The sequence below is a fragment of the Mus caroli genome, chromosome 7 (assembly GCF_900094665.2).
Source record: "Mus caroli chromosome 7, CAROLI_EIJ_v1.1, whole genome shotgun sequence".
In the NCBI taxonomy this organism is placed as follows: domain Eukaryota; kingdom Metazoa; phylum Chordata; class Mammalia; order Rodentia; family Muridae; genus Mus; species Mus caroli.
In genome coordinates this window covers 45,018,085-45,027,925 of record NC_034576.1, presented here as the reverse complement: position 1 = coordinate 45,027,925, position 9,841 = coordinate 45,018,085, and the positions used below count along the sequence as shown (strand labels likewise).

Sequence of the window (9,841 nt, the reverse complement as noted above, 5' to 3'; positions counted from 1 at the left end):
CCTCCCCTCCCCTCCCCTCCCCTTCCCTTCCCTTCCCTTTTCTTTTCCTTTCCTTTCTTTTTAAAATACAACCAAACATTTAAACTGGGCATCAGTCAGTAATGGTCAAAATGGAATCAAAATGGGATATGGGATATGAGTTGCTAGCTTGAAGTCACGTTAACTAATACCTTCCTTGTATCTGTCTCTCTCAGTTTCCCGTCTAGGCTTTAGGGTGGTGGGGGTTGAATCGTGACTCTATTCACATCCACAGTGTAAAACACAAGAATCGGGAGAAGGTAGAAAGGGCAGAGAGTAGAAGTCTCTGGGGTCCAGTGAAAGCTTAATTTTAGTGTCATAGTTCAGACGCAGTCCATTTGTCAGTAGCATCTGTGACTTCCTTTTTTTTTAATGCCAGCCCTCTTCTCTGCTAGGGGAGTGGAGAAGATCACTGTGTAGGCTCCTTTTTAAGTTTAGTTCCAGCGTCCCTTTGGCTTGACACAGATAGTATCATTGGACTCAAAGAAGGAGAAACTGGTGGTGTACTCAGAGGTCAACTGAGCCTCTTCAATAGTCCGGTGATTAGTCTGTATGGAGAACTGGAGGCCTATGATGACATAAGAAAGGAATGCTTAGAGAATTCTGCCAACTGCTGGTCTCTGAGTCTGGGAAGCATGGGGGATGTCTTCCCAACTTAATCTCATAGTGGTGTAAATTCGTCTTTATGTGGCTCAATAGGTCCAAAGCAAAGAAAAAGAAGGCTGTCCATCTATCACTTGCTGAGCTCTACTGAAAGTTTGTTAGAGTTCTCTTTGAATGTCCTGTTTATTCTTTTTACCTAGCCAGAACTCTAAGGTCTACATGAGTGGTGAAACTATATAGCTCTATGTCTAAAGCTTTAGCTTAATTAATTGAGAAGTTTGGTTATGAAAGCTAGGCCATTGTCACACCCCTGGCTAAACAGGAGGGCAAATCAGGGGACCAATTCCTAGAGGAGATTTTTAGCTACTGTTTGAGCAGTTTTGGTCCAGGTGAGGAATGCATCTACCCACCCAGAAAAGGTCTCTATAGAATGTAACTAGCACTTTTCTTTTCTCTCCCCTGGGAGGCTTGGTGAAGTCTGTTTTCTCAGAGTTCATACACAATCCTGGCATCTGGCCCAGACATCCCATGCAAGGCTATCCTAGCTAGGTATAACATCACTCAGTCTGAGCACTCAGAAGGTTTTGTGGACCCCAGCTGAGTGGCCTGGTGAAGGTCAGTTGCCAGAGCCTGGCCAGTTGTTTCTGGGAGAATGATCTTTCACTCTGGGGCCCTCCATCAGTCTGAGTTTGAGATGTCCATCTCTTCTTTACTCAGGCAGCACCATGTCCTGGTATGTCGTCAAAATATCAACAGGCCCCGCTGGTCTTAGGACTGTTTGTCAAGCAGCCAGGTCAGCAGCCCAGCAGGGGAGAACAGCAATTTGTAGAAGTCAAATAGTCTCTAGGAAGGCCAAAAATGTTTAATGTCTTTTTTTTTTCTAGTGGTAAGAAGCCCTCTTTTTCTTTGGATCATACAATGGACATGCCCAGAAGTAAAAACATACTGACTTATGGTCCATGTGTATAGTGTTGGACTTCCCTTTTTCTTATCTGAGAGCCTAGGTAAGATCAATTCTGCTGTCTGGTTTCATTTTTCATCTCGTGACAGTCGTGGATAAGCACCTATAGGTCATCAGGCAGGAAGGTAACAGGATTGATACTGGTGGGTTTCTCAATCCAGACTTGAGTGTGGGCCAAGAGTATGGCCTGATACTGGGTGACACAGTCATTAGACATCCAGTGTTCTGGTGCTCCTCCAGAGGAGGGCCTCGACTGCACCGTGGGGTGCTGTGAGTATAAGATCTTGACCAGAGTTAATTTGTTTGCTTTCTTTCATCAAACTAGCAGTAGCTACCACAGCTCTCAGACAGGTGGGCCATCCTGTGACTACAGGATCCAGTTGTTTGGACACATAGGGTGTTTCCATGACCCCAAAGTTTGGGTTAAACCCCCCTTTGTCTTTTGTCACATGGATGAACAGATTAAAGCTTTTGTGACATCTGGAAGTCTCAGAGTTGGAACTGAAGTTAGAGATATTTTTAAAGCCTGAATGATTTTTGTTTAGTCTCAGTTCAGATTAGGGCTCAGGGCCCCACTTTGTACTAGTGTATAAATGCCTTGCTATCTACACAACTTCTGATATCCAGAGGCAGCAATATCCAGTTGCATCTAGGAACTCTTGAACCTGTCACTAAGTGCCTTCATAAAGAAATTTGAGAGGTCTTATACCAGTAATTTAAAAGCACACCTAAAAGCTCTAGAACAAAAAGAAGCAAACATACCCAAGAGGAGTAGGTGGCAGGAAATAATCAAATGTGGGGCTGAAATCAATAAATTATAAACAAAGGGAACAATATGAAGAATCAATGAAACCAAGAGCTGGGTGGTTTGTTTTTTTTTTTTTTTTTGGTTTTTTTTTTTTGTTTTTTTGTTTTTTGAGAAAATCAACAAGATAGACCAACCCTTAGTCAAAGTAATTAAAATATAGAGAAAGAGTTTCCAAATTAACAAAATCTGTCAATGTAAACTACAATATAAACAAATGGAAAGAAAAAAAGCTCACATGATCATCTCAATAGATGCTAAAAAAATGCCTTTGACAAAATCCAACACCCTTTCATGATAAAAGCCTTAGAAAGATCAGGGATATAAGGCCCATATCTAAACACAGTAAGGACAATACACAGCAAGCCAATATCAAATTAAATAGAGAAACTTAAAGGAATTCCACTAAAATCAGGAACAAGACAAGACTTTCCACTTTCTCCATATCTCTTCAATATAGTACTTGAAGCTCTAGGTAGAGCAATATGACAACTAGAGATTAGGGGGATTAAAATTGTAAAGGAAGAAGTCAAAGTATCTGTATCTTCAGATGATATGCTAGTATACATAAGTGACCCCAGAGATTCTACCAGGGAACTCCCACAGCTGATAAACGCCTTCAGCAAAGTGGCTGGATAAAAAAATAACTAAAAAAATCAGTAGTCCTCCTATATATAAATGACAAATAGGCTGAGAAAGAACTTAGAGAAACAACATCCTTCACAATAGCCACAAATAATATAAAATACCTTGGTATAACTCTAGCCAAGCAAGAAAAAGACCTGTATGACAATACCTTCAAGTCTCTGAAGAAAAAAATTTTTAAAAAAGGTAACATGCTCATGGGTTGGTAGAATTAACGTAGTATAAATTGTCATCTTACCAAAAGCAATCCCCATCAATTCAATGCAATTCCCATCAAATTGCCAATACAACTCTTTACAGACCTTTTAAGAGTAATTCTCAACTTCATGTGGAAAACCAAAAAACCCAGAATAGCCAAAATAATCCTGAATAATTAACGAACTTCTGGAGTTATCACCACCCTTGATCTTAAGCTATACTAAAGAGCAGTAATAATAAAACCACATGGTTATGGCATAAAATCAGATAGGTTGATCAATGAAATAGAATCAAAGACCCAGAAATAAACCTGCAAACCTACAGACACTTGATTTTTGATAAAGAAGCCAAAACCATACAATGGAAAAAGAAAGCATCTTCAACAATGGTGCTGGTCTAATTGGATGTTTGCATGTAGAAGAATACAAATAGATTCATATTTATCACCCTGCACAAACTTAAGTCCAAGTGGATTAATGACCACAACATAAAACTGGATACACTAATTCTAATAGAAGAGGAAGTGGAAATAGCCTTGAATGCATTGATACAGGAAACAATTTCCTGAGCAGAAAACCAATGGTTCAGGGTCTAAGATCAACAATTGATAAATGGGACCTCGTGAAACTGAAAAGCTTCTATAAGACAAAGTACATCATTAATAGGACAAAACAGCAGCCTAATGATTGGGAAAGGAACTTCACCTATCCTAAATCAGATAAGGGACTAATATCCAATATATATAAAGAACTCAAGAAGTTAGACACCAACAAACCAAATAACTCAATTAAAAAATAGGGTACACAGCTAAAGAGAGAATGCTCAACAGAGGAGTCTTGAATGGCTGAGAAGCACTTAAAGAAATGTTCATCTTACTTAGTCATCAGGGAAATGCAAATCAAAACAACTCTGAGATTCCATCTTACACCCATCAGAATGGCTAAGATCAAAACCTCAAGCAGTAGCTCATGCTGGCAAGGATGTGGAACAAGGGGGAACACTACTCCATTGCTGGTGGGAGTATAAACTTGTACAAACACTTTGGAAATCAATCTGACAGTTCCACAGAAAATTGGGAGCATGACTTAGTGGTGGATTGTTTACTTAGCTGTCATGAAGCTCTGAATTCCATACCCAGTACCAAGGTAAAAACAAACAAAACACAAAAAAATCTGTATGCTCTGTTGGGTTGATGACTCCACCTGGCACAAACACAAACACACACACATTGCTATACATAGTTACCATTGATGATGAGAATACTTGAAATCTCCTTCTAGCTTTCCCAATACCACATTGCCTGGGAAGTAGCTAAAGTGGCCATGTTGTACAATGAAGTTCTTAAGGTTTTTTTCCTCTAACTTTAAAAAAATTATTTAAAGATATTAAAATTTATTTTTAAGTGTTGGTGACTGGATTCACATTAGGGTGGGGTGACTTCTCTTTGACGTTCTTTTTTTAAAAAACTATTATTAGTAGTATTTTGTTTTGTTTTGTTTGGATTTTTAAGATTTATTTATTTATTTTACTGTTTGACATTCTTATACTGATACTTTCTTATTTTCCTCTAAGTCCCCAAGTCAGTATTGTCACCTCTCAAAGCTTCAGTCTGTCTTGAATTTGTAGGTGCTGACGGGCTTTGGTTAGGTTTAAATTTTCTGGTCAAGTATTGTGTGATATTGTGGGACTCCACTGGAATAAGACAGCAGAGACATATTTTAGGCTCCCAGTCCAACCTCTGGAGTTTAATTTCAGTTAGGGACACAGTAGAAGCCCTTTGACAGTAGTGGCCATGCTGTGTGACTTTTCCTAGGGAAACACCATACACATCTACTTGGCCCAAGCAGGAAACCCACAACAGACCAAAGTAAGATTATACCAAAGTCCAACATGGCAAGCCAATGAGTATTGGTTACTTATAGAAGCAGGGACGACTGTAAGACAGCATATGTAACCCCCATGCCCCCCAAATAGTGTAATGAATAAATAAAAATGAAGGGTGGGTTTATTGTCCTCTGGCTTCCACATGCACACATATGTGTGTACATACACACAAACAACAACAAAATCAAACTAGCTACTACACTACTGGGTGTCTAATGCTTCCTCAGATCTGACTAAGCTTTTCTAACAACACCCCTCCCCTTGTTTCTATATGCTGTCCTAAAACTCCAGCAGAAGCCCCAGGCCCTACTGGAAACCATGCTGGCTTGTCTCCAGAACCCCAAAGGCCATGCTAGTATTAAAAAATGTTATCAAGAAGAGTCACAATCTGTCCTAGTTGTCCATAAGCAGGACACAACAGAGGCTGACTCTTTAACTTTATCTGAGAGAGCCACTGCTGGCAGAACACCAGCAGCCCTACCACTAAATTAGTTTACTCACTAACCTGTTTGTGTAGAACAATGGCCTGTGACAAAAGAAAAGGCTCCAGAACAACTAATCCAAGAAAAGCTGGAGGCCCAACATATAGAAGAGTTCAGTAGCCCTTGGGATTCTCTTGTATTTGTCATTTAAAAAACCTGGCAAATTATGGTTGTTAACAGATCTGAGAACAATCAATAAAATCATTCAACCAATGGGCTCTTTACAGCCTGGAATCCATTGGCTTCCTTGTTACCTAAGACAGGGTCTATTATGGTGATTGATTTAAAAGATTGCCTTTTCACAATCCCTTGTTTTCTCAAAGGGATTGTTTTCTCACTATTTCTCAAAGGGTTGTTTTCTCAATATTGACTTATAATAATAGTTGTTCAATAAAAAGTTATCATTGGAAAGTGCTTCCACAAGGAATGTAGAATAGTGCTACTGTATGTCAATACTTTGTACAACAGCCATTAGAAATAATTCATAAGCACTTTCCTCAATTTACATCAGTATAATTTACCATTATATGGATGATATCTTGCTGACTGATACAGATGGAGATACCTTAGGAAAAACATTTGATGAGGTAAAGGGAATTTTGCCCTGTTGGGATTACAAATTGATCTTGAAAATATACAATGAAGAGGTCCTATTAATTATCTAGGCTATAGCACATGTCTGCCAAAAATCCAGTCACAGAAGGTACAAATCAGGAGAGATCAATTAAGAACTCTTGATGATTTTCCAAAAAATAAAATAAAATAAAATAGTTGGGAGATATCAATTGTCTAAGGCCCATAATTGGATTAACTACTCATGAGCTAAGTAATTTATTTCAAACATTACAAGGTGATAGAGACTTAAATAGTTTAAGAATATTATCATCTCAGGCTGAAAAAGAATTAACTCTGGTAGAAAAGCAATTACAGGATGCACATATAGATCATTTGGATCCAAAGGTTGCTTGTAATTTAGTCAGTTTTCCTGCTGCTCATTTTCCTACAGGAATTCTTATGCAGGGAGAAGATTACATCTTAGAATGAATATTTTTAGCACACAAACAATAAGAAAATTAAAGACCTATTTAGAAAACGTTTCTGAATTGATTCTAGAAGGAAAAATGAGACTGTCAATTAGCAGAAATTGTGATACCTTTTACTAATGCTGAAATTGCCTCATTGGGGGCAAAAAATGAATATCAGCAAGAAGCTTGCAATAATTTTTGGGGGGAAAGATTAAAAACAAATAACCCCAAAGCAAGTGTGTAGTGGTAATTTAGCTAAGTGCTCCAGCTCCCAATGAGTTGCATGTGTGCACCTGCCAAGAGCTATCTGGATTCAAGAATGAAAGACAAACACACACACACACACACACACACCAGTTAATTTTAATATGCCTTCAATAGCTTAATGGCTTGGAGTTTCAAATTTTCTCTGATGCTTCAAACACTCCCCTCTGGTACTTTTGAGTTAAAATCTTTTAAAATCTGTATTTCATCTCTGCTACCCCAAACACAACTAAGGAAGTGGCCTGTGTGGCCACTTTCCCTGATTCTCACATGTCAGTGGGCCTTTAGGTCTGGTCTTTCTTCTTCCCTGTCATGACAATCTCCCTTTCCTTCCTCTACCTCAGTTCCTAGCCCTTGCGAATCCCTCAAGGTCCTGTCTCAGTCTACCTGCCCAGCCATTGTCTGTACGGCAATTATTTTTCAATAGTCAAATCTAGCTGTGGGTGGAGAATCTCAGCATCTGGAGCTGAATTGAATTGAGACAGCATTAAAACCAATCCATAACACAAGTGACTTCAGTTAATTAAAAGAACTAACTGGATTCTTTCCACATAGTAAAAGGGAAACCAATTTCTAGGGCACCTACATTCTATACTGATGCAAAGAAGTCAGGAAAGTCAGGTAGCAGGTCAGAAAAAAATAGCAAAATGGTTCCAAGCCTTTATAGCTCAGTTCCAAAATTAGAGTTGTATGCCATTCTTATGACATTGTTAGATTTTCCTGATTCTCTTAATATAGTTACGGACTCTCAACATGCAGAAAAAGTCATTTTGTATATAGAAGCCTCTGAATGTTTTTAGGATAATTCATAATTAACTTAACTATTTATTCAACTACAACAGGTAATCAGAAATAGAAATCATCCATTATGTATAACACTTATGAGACCCCATGCAGGCTTACCAGAACCCCTAACATAGGGGAGTAAAGAAAGTGACCAGCTACCAATAGGAATGTGGTAGAAGCTTCAGAATTTTATTAAAAAAAACAAAACAAAAAGCCAAAACACCATTTAAACAGCAAAGGTTTAGAGTTTTCTGTCACTTGGCAACAAGCCAAAAAAAAAAAAAAAATTAAGAAAATGTTCTCCTTGCTCTTTGTATAACCAAACTCCATTACCTACAGGGACTAATCCAAAAGATACTCAGAGAAATGAAATTGGGCAAATGGATATTTCCATCTTTCAGCGTTTGGAAAATTATGATGTGTGCACACATACTCGGAATCTCAATGGGAAACTGCTTTAAGTTCTGCAAAGGCTGGTTTTCTAATTACAAACGTATTAGAAGTTATGGCAATTATGGGAATACTTGTACAAATTAAGATGGACAATCTGCAGCATTTATCTCTCATAAAATTAAACAATTTGTGCATATTACCACATAAAGCATATTACCATATAAAACATATTACAGGTATGCCGCATAATCCTAAACAACAAACAATTGTTCTAATCATACTTTAAAAGATGCTTAATCAGGCTGTGGTGGTGCATGCCTTTAATCCCAGCACTTGGGAGGCAGAGGCAGGCGGATTTCAGAGTTCCAGACCAGCCTGGTCTACACAGTGAGTTCCAGGACAGCCAGAGATATACAGAGAAACCCTGTCTCAAAAAAAAAAAAAAACAAAAACAAACCAAACAAACAAAATGCTTAAAAAAAAAAAACAGGAAGGGTTAACAAGGATCCCTAGAAATAGAACATAATGCTTTATTAACATAAAATTTAAATGGTAATAGACAATAAACACCAACAGCTGCTGAGAGACATTTAAAAACTGCTTAATTATTACATTCCATCTATTTTAAGGATGTCCTAACTTCAGAATGGAAGGAAGGAAACATGATGCAATATTGAAGAGGTTTTGTCTTTGTTTAAACAGGAGAAGAAAAGCTACGGATACCATCAAAATTAATAAAGATTAGATTTGGCCAGGGGAAACCTCCTGAAAATCTTGGCTACAGACATGAAGGAAAAAATTCAAGAAGACCAACAAAACAGGTAGATGACCATGGATCCCTCTATGTAGGAACAGCTTTGAGACTGGCTAAGATAAAAATGTCTCCAGCCAGAACTTTAGCAAAGCCTACTTAATCAATCTTGATGGCAACAGAGTCCTCAGGATTTATTATGCCATCATTTCAAATGGAATGGATGAATATTTATATTATAGTTTGGTTATACAGTCCAAACTAACCTAAAAATGGACACATGCCTTACCTGCTCAAACAAAGATCAAAGAATTATCTTTAGCTGGTCTGTGCAGATAGCACATTGCATACACATGTTAACGCAAAAATGTATATTACCTTTGAAGATTTATGTTTGCAGAGCAAAAGAACCAGATACCAAAGAAGACAAGATAAACAGCCCAGATGATCCCACCTCACAGACTGACTCAATAGCCGTTTCTTCAAGAATCTGCATCCAGAATGACTTCAAGATGGCTAAATAAGATAGACAGTAAGTTTGTAAGTCTGGACAGACTCGCAGACTGCTCCAACCAGGACTTCAGTTAAGCCTTGCACTTTCCCATCGCACAGAGGCTTGACAAGAAACGATACAGCTAGCTTTCTTAGGACTTGCTCATTATGCTAATTTTCTTAGGGCCCCCAAAAGAGAATGCCAACCCCAACAGCAAGAAGCAGTTTTAATGGTCCTTTCTTCCATCTCAGCTCTGAACTTTGTCTCTGTAACTCCTTCCATGGGTATTTTGTTCCCCATTCTAAGAAGGAACGAAGTATCCACATTTTGAGTTTCGTGTATTTTGAAAATTGTATCTTGGGTAGTCTAAGTTTCTGGGCTAATATCCACTTATCAGTGTGTTCTTTTGTGATTAGTTTACCTCACTAAGGATGATATCTTCCAGATACATCCATTTGCCCAAGAATTTAATAAATTCATTGTTTTTAATTGCTGAGTAGTACTCCATTGTGCAAATGTACCACATTTTCTGT

General features: G+C 38.2%; 1 long non-coding RNA gene across 1 annotated transcript in view; it reads left to right on the top strand.

The window, feature by feature from the left end:
• LOC110297561 overlaps positions 1–9,841 on the top strand; it is a 107,110-nt gene that overhangs the window by 34,199 nt on the left and 63,070 nt on the right. Inside the window, exon 2 of the long non-coding RNA XR_002378303.1 lies at positions 9,202–9,347. This is a non-coding gene — a long non-coding RNA (uncharacterized LOC110297561). The remainder of the gene's footprint in view (positions 1–9,201; positions 9,348–9,841) is intronic.